Source organism: Mytilus galloprovincialis, chromosome 9, assembly GCF_965363235.1.
Source record: "Mytilus galloprovincialis chromosome 9, xbMytGall1.hap1.1, whole genome shotgun sequence".
In the NCBI taxonomy this organism is placed as follows: Eukaryota; Metazoa; Mollusca; class Bivalvia; order Mytilida; family Mytilidae; genus Mytilus; species Mytilus galloprovincialis.
Genome location: NC_134846.1, coordinates 54281790 through 54295604, shown reverse-complemented (window position 1 = coordinate 54295604; position 13815 = coordinate 54281790). Strand labels below are relative to the sequence as shown.

Below are 13815 nucleotides of genomic sequence, written 5' to 3'. Positions count from 1 at the left end.
CATACTAACGGACACTTTGACAGCTTACTTAGGTGTGTATGGGATAGTGATGTCAACTTACTGAAAATAGAGAAGACTGTAAATTGGTATACGAAGGGCTGCTCTTGCAAAACTGGATGTATTACCAATCGATCTATTTATGAATCAGCCTGTGCTGACAATTATTCTTTTAAACAACGTGTAATCATATAACATTCAACTAGATCAATGGGCATTGTATTCAGTTGTTAAAATATAGTTTTTGGGTTAAATAGACCTTGTCTCAAATATTGTTGGAATAATTCAAGTATACTTGTCAAGAGTGTTGACCAAAAGATACCTTTTTGATAATGTTTCAAATATTAAAACAATCTTTAATAAGCAAAAGATAGCCAAGTTTAATGTGATGTGTGCCTTTTTGTTGATATTAATCCTTCTTGACTCTTTTGTATATATATATATGTAGTAAATAGAAAAAAATGTAGGGAAGAGTTGCTCTCATTTTCACTTAGATGTGATCTAGCTTGTACATACATGTAGATAAAAAAAGGATTGAATTATGTGATCCTGTCATTCCTTTAGGAATCAAAAAATATTTTGGACGGTAATTATGTACATGTATGTTTTCACTCACTTATACATGTATGTTAGCATTTAAAATGCAAATATTACTTTCCACTTCTTAACTATATTTTTGAAAGTATAGTAAAGTATAGAATATATATGTTTCAGAATTGGTGATTTTTAAAGGATGTCCAGTTTGATGTTGTAAATATATGCTAAATCTGTAAAGATGGATTCATAAACTTATTCTTCTTTTCAGATTAAAATTCAGTTGCAAATTTGATCATAATTCTCATTTTAGAGATTCATTGTACATGTAGCAACACGATGACTTATCAATGAAGCCTTTTTTAAGGTCATTTATAATTAAATGATGTGTATTAATTATTGAAGATATATAGTCAAATGCAATGTATATTATCTTACAACCAATTGTAGGAACTATTTGTGCATAAGTGCATTCATTTTTTTTGTGTATATGTGTATATAGTGTTGACTTGCATGTTAATTTGCTTTATAGATCCAAATCTGATGTATTGCAGAGACTGACAGCCAAAGTTGTAAAAATTTGAAATAATCATTCATATTCATCATGTTGATACACATTATAATATTCATGTTATTTCAGAATATCTAAGAAGCAGAGCAACTCCACATAGAGAAGTTCACTTGTAGAAAGATAGACCTATAGATGACTTTACAGATGTCTGAACCCAATAATATGAACATTTACTACTCAATTCATGTATACTAAACAGTACTTTAAATGTATTTTATATTTATTTATTTTTTGTGAGTTTCATGTATTTGAAATACTCTCAGACCATTTTAATTTAATCTTCAGTTTAAGGTTTTGACCTTGGTTTCTTTTTCTTTATTTTTAATCTTTATCCAATTATTTTATCTAATTTTTTTTAATTTCAAATTCTGCTTAGTTTATACCTTGATTTCATTTTGAAAGGCGTTTACCATTTAAGATTACTTGAAATTATAAAATCAAGAACTTTTTCAAGATTTTTTAATTAGATGTGGCATGTACATGCATATATTAATCAGCATGTAAGATCAGGATCTGTTACTGAAAACAAAGCACTGAAAAAAAATTGTTGGGGGGGAGAAGAGACAATCAATCAAATATTCAAATGTTTATGTGAATGCTCGTCATTCTGTGTTGTTTGGGGAAAGACGGTATTGCACCCTAAGTACTCATTTATGTGAATGCTAGTCATTCTGTGTTGTCCGGGGAAAGACGGTATTGCACCCTAAGTACTCATTTATGTGAATGCTAGTCATTCTGTGTTGTTTGAGGAAAGACGGTATTGCACCCTAAGTACTCAGTTTATTTGATTGAATGTCTTTTTCATGAATTTTTTTAATTTTGAAAATTCTAATTATATTTTAATGTGTATAATGTTATAGAACTAACAAGAGAATATGTTGGAGAAGACACAGCATTGCTGTAGATAATCACAGATTGAACCTTTTAATTGGGGTTAAAATCCTAATTTGGCATTTATCTAACAAAGTTTACATCCTTAGAACATATGTTGGGCATAAATGACGCCATCATTTACTCTTTGTTGATTTAGTTTTTGCTTTCCTAATTTGCAAATTATATTTTAATATTTTTTACCTTAGTTTTCTATTTCTTTGCCTTACTAAGTTATATGACAATGAATTGATAATATTTATATATATATCTATATATGCCTGATGTATTCGAATTAAATGTTAAACTTTCAGAATTATTAGCTTATTATGACAACAGAACAAGTAGTATTAAACATCAAGGATTTCCGACCTTCGTGCATACTAACACATGAACACTAGAGTAATACTTGTGAATGTTTCTTAATTTCCAACTGTCAGACAAAATCCAAATTCAGAAGATATGTACATGTATTTAAGGAGAAGTGGTATGACTGCAAATGAGTTAACTATTAATTTTGTACTTTGTAGACACGAGAACATTGCTGTGAACAGCAACAGGTGGCTTCAGCCTTCAACAATAAGCAAATCATATATCAAATTTCTAATAGCTTCCAGGATAAGAAAATATGGAAGGTTAACTATATGTCACAGAGTGAGACTTTAGTTATTCTTTGTTTTTCTTGGTATCATGTTTTATATGCCGTCATTGTACAGAGTGAAACACTTAACCTGGATTAGAATACAAATACAAATAAGGAGATGTGATATAATCGCCAATGAAAAAACTATCCACCAAAGTTCAAATGAAGTGAATATAAGAAATTATAGGCAACCCTAAGTCTATTAATGAGAAAAACCCATTACATATGGTTGGCTGTAATTGGCTTTGACATGAACCATCAATAACCACTGAACATGACTTGGGACAGGCACACAGAATATGGCAGGGGTAAACATTCTATGTAAACAGAAACATCTCCTTTTATTCATATGAATTTTATGGCATGCCTAGCCTGTAAGAGTGCATATAATTTTGCTATTTGCAACAGCATAGCAATTTCTGTTGGTGACATTTATATTAACTGTAAATAAAGGTTTTAACACTAAAGTCAAGAACAGTTAAAGCAATATTAGAATGGCAATATTGAGACAGCATAGAGATGACAGCAAACTTCTTGAACTTATATAGTCTATTCATTTAAATCTTGCTGCATACACACTCAATGGTAAAAATCAACAAGTTACACTTAGGGTCTCCCTGAAATAGTGTCAAGAGTATCATATGCAGCACAAATTAGTGAAATAGCATATGCATCTGGTTTCATGATTGCAAATGGGACAACTATCCATAAGAGAAACAATCATTGTTGTGATTGTAAAGGGGACAACTATCCACAAGAGACACAATCATTGTTTACTGAGTTGAGTATATAACATTAAAATTATAAATACTTTTGTCCAAGTCATGGTCTTTATGCATGCAGATAAATCGTTTAAAACACAAAAATTATTATCAAATGAGATATTCTATTCGTTTGTAGCATTCTGGAATATTACAATGGTGTACATTATTTTTGTATTGGCATGGATGTTCAAAATCAGCTGTTTATTTACATCTTACATACATACCTTTTGTTTTTTATTGGCTGTAAAATTCATTGTCGCAACCATATCTTATCTATTCCGATAACAAAGAACTAATAATTGTAAAATCAACACTGTTCTGCTTCGTATGGGTGTTCAATTCTACGTCCTGGTTGTGAATTCAATTGTGTTATCATGAAAAATACCGCCGTTACCTTCCACAAATTCCGATGTGTAATACACTCACATCGCAACGAATGATGGGTAAATTTGGTGACGTATGGATCACCTCATGTGTTTCCCCGAGATTCAAAACAGTTTTGACCAATGGGAAGGCTTAGGATGCATTTGTGTCACTTATTTTTAGACCAAGGGTTCCCTTGTGAAGAAAAATCAACACGCCCCCTTTTTTTTATATCGGCTCGATTTGTATAGTTATAAGCGATTGACAAAGTCGTTATTCATCAAACATGTAATCAAATCAATATATTACTTAAATAAGTTCTTAAACTGCATTTAAAGTATATAGAAACCAATTTTTAAGCCAATTTAAAATGTAAGGTAAATACTGCGTCAATACGATGGTGGCGCCATCTTTTAAAATTACGATTATCTCCCTTTTCCCGCGTGACAGATACAAAGTAACTCTTCAGTGTTTCCGGCTTTCGCACTGTATTTAAACTTTCATTTTTCTTTGTATATGAATGACTTGAACAGCTACACTTAAATCCGAATAAAATTTTCAGTTTGTGGAAATATGTTATGAAATAGTTCAAAAACATCTTAAATTTATTATATAAAATTTTTAACATTTTTAAAATTATCAGTAGGATTGGACAACTTGTGCATTATGAAAACAATACAGGTAAAATTGGTTCTCCCTCTTTCCAACAGTTTTCGCACAAAATAACATTAATTAAATAAGAAAGCATGAGCCGCAATTTTCTGCATAATCCAAGTCCGGAATATGACAGTTGTCTTTCACTCGATTGATGTTTAAAGCTTTTGATTCTGTCATTTGATAATGGCCTTTCTGTATTTAATTTTCCTTGAAAGTTTGGTTTGTTTGCTATTTTATTTTTTTCAACATAAGCATGAATGTAGAATTTTAAAAGTCGTCAGTATATACGTTGTACGTGTAACAATGTTCTGAATTAAAAAAAAAACAGACAAAATCAAAATCTCGACTATATCAACCAACGTAACGAATAACAGACTCCGGAAAATTGAGTAAAGAAACAAAACATCATATACATCAATCTACCAAGACGCCATTAACAAGTGTTCGTTGTTTGTTTGTTGGTTTGTATTTTAACACCATTTTTGAGCGCCACTATTAGACTTTTTCAGGGCGTTACGTTTTGATGGGTGGAGGAAGCCGGTTTGACCGGAGAATACCACCGACCTTTGATAGGAAAACTGACAATTCTAGTCAATCAAGATTGGAGTAAAGTTCACCTGCACGAGTGATGTGCGAACTCACAACCTCAGTGTTGACTGCCTGGCTAGTGATTATTGTAGTAGAACAACTTAGACCACTTGGCCATTGAGGCCCTCATAAAGTGATCGTAGTGAATAGTTCAAACAGTACAGTTAAACATAATAATTGACTAACTTCTTGATGATAACATAACGTCAAGTTCAAATGTTCAGGACAAGAAAAAAAGCAATACATACAGACGGTTGATCCTGATATATAGGTCTGTCCAGTAGAAGGATAGGAAGTATAGAATGGGAATGGTTCTGAAAATGAGTTAAAAATGAATAGAAACAGAAATATTGCCAAGCAACATGCCAAATAAATACCCCTCAAATAGTTTTTATAACTTATCTAAAGAAACAGCCAAATGTGCGTCTATTGAAAATTACGTAAAGGTTTAAACTAATGCATGGTAACGAAATCTTTGACTTAATAGTTAACCAGTAATACGAAGATTTCTCTCAATGGAATTCAAAAACGTCGGTACAGACACATGCTTAGCAAACGATACGTGATATATAAAATAAAAACACCAGACGACGTTGTTAAGGGAACTCTTGTGTTATAAAATTTTGTGTAGAGTTTATCTATTTCCAGACATTAATTGTAATTAATCGTTCATATTGAGTTAGTTTTGGCAGAAAATTTAATGGCATCAATCAAATAAAAATAAGGCGGGTCTTAACTGACTTTGACCATAGACTGTGATTTAATTCAATACAGAAACAAGTCTGCTATTAATTAGGCACAATTGGTGACCTTATTTAGAAAGACATGCAACCTGTCGATAAACTGTCCTACCAAAACTTACATAAATATCGACAAGGATAAAGTTACAGTTTTAATCCTCTCATAACACCTCAAGTAGGCATATTTAGCATATTTGTTTGTGTAGTTATTGGTGACCAACACATAGTTTTGATGCAAATGATCAGAGAAGGTTTTAAGCTGCACTGTCGAAGTGACATGATTATTTACTATATCTGGTTCTGTGAAGAGCGTACGTTCTTAAATGTTTTTGAAGTTTAATTATTTCATTCTCAAGGAAGCGAACTTCCGTTATATTCATATTCCGTAGTTGTCTATCCTACAGAATCTTATTATGTTGTAAGTTCACATGAAATTATCTACAAAATGGTGTAAAACACGCCTATAGCTATTTCAGTTGTCGGAGTCAATCATTGTAGGCTTTCAATTTTGTAAACCGTGAATTGTTTTGTCTTCATACAGCAAAATGGTGATGCTCAAATATTTAAATGATATATACCTGTATCTCGGTTTCTAATTGGTCAATTTTCTTGCAAACAATTATAAAATAGGGGCAAAAAATACCAGAGGGACATTTAAACTCATTGATCGAAGATAGCTGATATGACCAAAAAAGAAAAAGAAAAACAGAAAAATAATAGCACAAACGAAGCAACCTAGAAAAACTGGGGTTGAACTCAGGTGCTCCGGCAGGGTAAGTAAACTCATCATAGATACCAGGACTAAATTTTGTATATACGCCAGACGCGCGTTTCGTCTACAAAAGACTCATCAGTGACTTTCGCATCCCAAAAAGTTAAAAAGGCCAAATAAAGTATGAAGTTGAAGAGCATTGAGGACCAAAATTCCTAAAATGTTTGCCAAATACAGCTAAGGTAATCTATGCCTGAGGTAGAAAAGCCTTAATATTTCAAAAATTCAAAATTTTGTAAACAGTACTTTAAAAATTATAACCATATCAATGATAATTCATGTCAGCACAAAAAGTGCTGACTACTGGGCTTGTTATACCCTCGGGGAAATAAATCTCCACCAGCAGTGGCATTGACCCAGTGGTTGTAAATAAACTCATCATAGATATCAGGACTCAATTTTGTATATACGCCAGACGTGCGTTTCGTCTACGAAAGACTCTTCAGTGACGCTCGAATCCAAAAAAGTTAAAAAGGTCAAATAAAGTACGAAGTTGAAGAGCATTGAGGACCAAAATTCCTAAAATATTTTGCCAAATACAACTAAGGTAATCTATGCCTGAGGTAGAAACGCCTTAGTATTTCAAAAAATTAAAATTTTTGTAAACAGTCAATTTATAAATATCACAAAATCAATATAATTCATGTCAGCACAAAATCCGGCAGGGTAAGCAGATCCTGCACCAATGTGGCACCCGTCGTGTTTCTCATGTCATTACAAACCCGGTAAATAGTCTACTTCGGTACGTCATTTTCGTGAAAAGGGCACAGGATTGTAGTTACGACATAATGAACATATCCGATATCATCTGTTAAACGGATATTTCATAACGGTCAAACAAATTGTGATGAAGTCCGTAAAATTTACGAAGGGATGATTTCAACTTATCAATGGCAGCAACCATCTATCAAGGAAATCATGATATAATTTACACACCCGTGTATATCGTTTCAATTTGGAGATATATACTTCGTTTGCAGGCGTTGCTGGAATGTTGCTACATAAAAATGTTCACAATTGGAAAGCTGAACTCATCTCTTTTGTGGTTAAGTTTGGTTTTCAACAGACCCATATTGTCAATTTCTAGATGTATGTCAAGATATGCAGTGCATGTACTGGTGACAAAATATTACCTCCCCACGTAAACAGCGCGCTCATCTGACTAAAGGCGATCGGTAATGAATACGGATGATTAGCTAGCACAGACGAACTAAGACGTGTCACTATAATGTGAATATGATAATGAATCAGTTACATTATTAATTGTTAAGTTTATCACCTCATCGTATCTTCATATGATAGGTAAATGCTAGAATTTTCTGTATTTATTGTCGTCAGGGTTCAAACTTTTAATCATGCTATCCTTTCATTATTTTATTTTAATACTATCCAATCTGTTGTGGTTACAAAATATAGATTTGATTTGTTTATTAATACGACATGCCAAGTTATAGTCCGAGATTACCCTGAAGTCCAATGGCTGTTTTGCAAGTCAAGCTGGGCCGTGCAGGTTGCCCGGACGCCTCTTTCAGTTTGAGACAAATTTGATTAATTATATACGAAATCACTGACGCAGGACTCCCTTTTATGAAGTCAGTGGCAATCCCCATATTTTTCAACCCTTACACTTCAAAACAAGGGGAGGGGGGGGGGGGGGGGGGTATTTTTTTGTCCAAGTAAAACATTATTCATATATTAGTAAATAAAGATTTAAAATATACTGTCCTATATGTAGTGTATGTTTACAAATAAATTACAAACACAATTTGTTAAGAAAACCCCGTACCCCCTTTTTTAAAAGTTACATGGTCGTTTCCTTTGTCTGAAACTGCCACTGTTTATACTTTAATATGCACGTTTCGCATGCGTTCTTCTAAATCAACACCTGCAAAAGTTGTTCAATTTTACACAAAGAAAAAATAATGCGTTTTTGATTTGTCTCGGATGAATATTTTCATTTTGCACACACTCCAATATACTTGTATAACATGAACTTACGATAAACAGAAATCAAAGTTAGAGAAATGAGAATATATAAGAAATACCCCCCAAAAAAAGACAAAAGTATTGCGTAGTGTGTAAGTTTTTCATTTTTTTTTTATTTTAACAGATTTGAACATGGAAGATGCGCATTGTTTTCTTGTCCTATATCATTAGAATTCGAAGGTTCATCTCATTTACATGTAACGTTCATATGGGATTTCTTTTTTACTATCAATGTTGAACCTCGAGGTTACGTTATAGTATAAAAATCCGATAAAAAACGTTGAATGTAAATACTACGAACCTTAAAAGTCTTATATTATATAAAAAGGACTCATGGTTTGCAAACATAGTATGTTCATAGTATAATGATTTCAATAAACTTCACATTAGGTAATTTGTCACGTATATTGACTGCTTAATATTGAGTTGTCCCAACGTACCACTTATCGTTGTGCTCAATCATACGAATTTACCGACGTTCATATAGACAAAATGACCCATCTTTGAAAAATTCTTGTGACGAAACTACATTTGAAATAGTTGGATACTCAAAAAGCTACATTATTAAGGTTCGATATATATTTTTTTTTTAAAAGATAGAAAATATGCAGTAAAGATTGGCAGTTTTTATGCATCCTCTGTTGAACAATAAATTGTTCAATCAACAGCATATTTGACAACTAAAATAAACATATATCAACAAATTCAGCTTTAAGATATACTTTACTTATAGTGGTTGATTAATATACAATATTAGGTCAATGTCAGAAAAATATCAACTTTTTTGTATGAGGCTGAGAAACTGGGGAAGGGCGAGGTTCTACCACAAAAAAGTTGATATTTTTCTGACATTGACCTAAATTTTAATATTGTTTTATACTGCAACTTAAATTAATAAATTCATAGCTATTTAAATTGTAACATAAATTTCAAACTTATTTTCATCCCTTAATGAACCCCTTACTGTGGAAAAAGTGTCCCATGAAGAAATTGACAGTTCACAAAATATAACTGTGTTTACTATATTTAGAAAATAAACACTAGAAATTCCATTATATGAGGCAGATTTAATTGTATATGTTTTATTCTTTATCTCTAGTTCCATGGGATATATGCGTTCAACGTTTTGATTTGTTTTAGTTGGAGAACATCATCTTTATAGCTGAAAGTAAATTCAAGGATATTGCTAATTTCTTTTGTTTCTTCCTAATAGGTTCCTGTATGAAGTCAGCCTCAAAATAATAAAGGAACAAGTCGGCAAGAACAGGGGCACAATTGGTTCCCATGGGAATGCCGATAGTTTATTGAAGAACACGTCCTCCGAACGTAGAAAATATGTTGTTAATCAAGAAATCAAGCATCTTGATAATGTTAGTTTCAGAGAAAATCAGAGAGATTTTTTTCAAAGTAGGATTTATCTCTCCTTAAGGCAGGCTTCTTGTATCTACGTTGGTTATTTTTTTTTTATGAAAAATGATTTAGGGATTATCTCAATTTCATAGGAAACGTCTTAAACATTAGATTTCTTTAATATCAATTTTTAGATTTTGTCATACAGTTTATATCTTTCAAAAATTTACAAATCGAAAATTACTGTACAGTATTTTTTTCAGAGATAACAAATATTGTGTTTAGAAATATATTTTATGATTAATAATTCACTACGATCTCAACATTGTCATTTGAGTGTGAGGAGATGAAAATTAAAAACACATTTTCCATAAGGTTAACTTGGTACAGTAATGCAAGGTGGTTTGCGTAGTGTCTGCACATATAAATTCGTCCGTGTTCACATTGACCTAAACTCGTTGTTGTGTTAGTGTAACTCACACGTAAACTTAACACAACTACGGTCCCATTGATAAAACTCAATGTTTACATGTAGTTTAAATCATTTTTTGTCTACATGCAGACGATAGTCAATGTAGGTCTTGTGTAGGTTAAGTGTACACAAAACTAGGCATGTATATAAAATTTATTTTACCATGTATATTTAAGGAAGAAACGATTTGTAAATAAAATTTATATTTATAACAAGTATTAATAAAGTTTTTTGCAGAAATATTTGTCTAAACTTGATATATTTATTTTTCATAAAAAAAAACTTTACGTACCTTTATGAACCCCTTATCAAGACTCAACGAATCATCATTGCAGAAAACGTAATTCATTTAAAAAGGTCCTCCCGAATCGACTGGACATACACAGAGATATTTGCCACTGGTTTTTAACTGAAATAACGATCTTATAAATGCATTACTAAAAAAAGTGTGGGGTAAATTGTATTGTGTGTCTTGTACATCAGATCCGTTATAAAACACTTAGAAATAATAAAAAAAAACATTACCCCCTCCCTTTGCCAAACACTCTTTAGAGAAGAAATACCATTTGATGCAAACAGAAAATAGATAGAAATATAGTGATTCTTAACATCTCAATCCTTTTTCTTCGTCTGTAAGCGCCCTGCTGCAGCCTACGTTTTCTTATGCGCAATCAATACATTAGACATCTTTAGTATTTTTAAACTACTGCACCATCAAAATGGCTTTCAGAAAGGTGCAACCACTGAACTTCAAAGAAGGGGGGTATGTGTTTGTTTCTGAGTCACGGATCCCGGAAGGACAAATCCCGAAATCTCGAGCTTAAAACACCCAATCCGGAGTCCCAATAAAGGTCCTATAATTTATGGGGAAACTCTGTATTCAGAATATTTCTTTTATCATCTGTATGGCCAGAGTGTGATTTTTTATTGAGGAAAATCTCCTCCCCTTTTTTGAGGCCAGACGGTCTTTTCCTAACTGCTAGAAAGGTTGTCTGAAAAATTTGCATTCAGTTTTACGTAATGAACATTTAAATGACATATAGTTTACAAGTGTGAACAAACCTTATGTACAGGTTATCAAACAAGGTGTATAGATTTGAACAAATTTAATGTGAAACCAGTGGTCATTACATTAAACTAATTGTAAACATGTTTACTGCACATGGCTTTTGGTGTGAACACGGCCTTAATCTATGCCAACTTAAACTGATTAGATTTAAAATGCTAATTCAAGTTAAAGTGTCTTAAAAATGAACGCAATCTACGATTTTTATGAAAATGTCATAACGAAAACAAAATTGCAAATGATCAGCATAAAATATAACTTCCTTTCTATCTCAAGATACGTGTTATATAGATTCGAGTAATTTCTTAAATAAGATATAAGTGATATATCTTATGACATCTTGAACTTTGTACATTTTAAATACTGAGAAAAATTATTTATGTTGTTTTAAATAATGTGCAAATATTTTATCAAAATGCATAAAAACTAAGTGTTTAAAATGGAATACTTAACCTTTTATTTATTATATTATACAAATAGTATTGTTTTTGACTTTTCCTATTGACGTCGAATGTTGAAATATGAGTCAACGTCATTTATAAACAATGAGATAGTATAAGTTCATGGTGAATTTGAATTAGAAACAATAGCAAACACATCCTCTAAAGGTTCAAACATATAAAAGCTAGTATTATCCCCAAATGTATGGGAATATAATATATTAAAATTAACAATTGAGGTAATCATCTGTAGACACCTTTTTTCTGAGAAGGGCGTTTGCTTTAGCAGTAAGATCAAATCCTTAAATGAACGGATGCTTGTTTTTTCATTTATGGTGGTGACTTAAACTTCAAGTGGAGGTTAACAAAGGCGTCAACGAAAATAAATCTTTTGCATCCTAATTAGTGACATGTAAATATAACAAAAATGGTCATGCTGTTCGATATCAATCAATAAGCAATAGCAATCAAGCTTTTTTTTACGTCAGTCTATAAAGAATATAATATGGTAATAATATTTTTAGAGTACAACTTCAGATAAAAGAGGGACGAAAGATACCAAAGGGACAGTCAAACTCATAAATCTAAAACAAACTGACAACACCATGTCTAAAAATGAAAGACAAACAAAAAAACAGCACACATGACACAACATAGAAAACTAAAGAATAAACAACACGAACCCCACCAAAAAAACTAGGGGTGATCTCAGGTGCTCCGGAAGGGTAAGCATATCCTGCTCCACATGTGGCACCCGTCGTGTTGCTTATGTGATAAAAAATCCGGTAAATAGTCTAATTCGGTAGGTCACATTCATGAAAGGGAAGGGGATTGTAGTTACGACGTAAGGAACATATCCGATATCATTTGTGAAACTGTTAATAAACTGTTAATTGATAACTGTTTATCGAATATTTGTATATGCCGTATAGTTTTCTGGGAATTGACAAATTTTCTTTAGGTTAACAGGATTTCAGATGATTCAATAGGTTTTCATGTATACCCATGCTTCTTTTGTAACCCGTGATATCTTAGTGTTACATGTTTTGACTGAAAATGCTTTAAATTACTAATTTGTATCGTGTAAAGTTCCTACATCGTACAATAATAGGAAAATGTCAAGTAGATAAATAATCGTTGAGTGCCTTAAGGTACTGACTTGGACTTGACGTGAATCGGAAGCATATCAGTTTAATAGATCGATAAGTGTTGCCTTACAGAATATATGTGGTAAATTTGCATTATCCATGATTGCCAATCATCTTCTTCTTACCTTTTGCGTTCATGTGCAAACACGACGATCATGAATAACGATAATTCTACCAAAGGATCATTAACGTTTTATCGACACTTCCTTTAAATATGGAAATTGAATTCCCTAATTCAAAAAAAAAGGTGTACATTTTAAAATTTCAATTCGGTATCTTTCTTTCATCTGGCAGAAATACAGCTTTTAAAATGAAGTCATCAAGTTATTTTAAAAAAATATAATAATAGTACGTTTTTTTATTTCCTTGTTCAATTTAAAAAAAAAAACAAATGTCATCCGATTTGTTTGTCGCCTTTTATGCAATGTTACATCCCAAAGTACAAGAGTATTTTACCAAATACGGGCGTGAAATTCATCTTTTTTTTTTATAAAACACCAAATCGATCATAATTCGTATCTTAAATTGATTTATTTAAAAAAAAAAAAACAAGATGAACGGTAAATAATATTTTTTTATAAGTTGAACTAAAAGTTTGACGGCAACGAATTCAAAATGTTCTATAGGCAAGAGGTACTCACCATTGCATCCCAGGACATAGACTTTTTCTTAATAAGGAATTGCAGAAAAAATTAATTATGCTGAAAACTATTATAAATTATGAAGTAATAGGACCAAAAAAGACGTTACTACACAAATAATGCATACATTTTGTAACGTTTTGATTTGGTACATTCACGTTTTGTGACCGTGTTAAGTAGTGAGTCCGCTGACATTAGAACGTTTAAATCTAT

General features: G+C 31.9%; 1 pseudogene; it reads left to right on the top strand.

Annotated features, from left to right (window-relative positions):
* LOC143046811 (uncharacterized) overlaps positions 1–13815 on the top strand; it is a 79492-nt pseudogene that overhangs the window by 3683 nt on the left and 61994 nt on the right.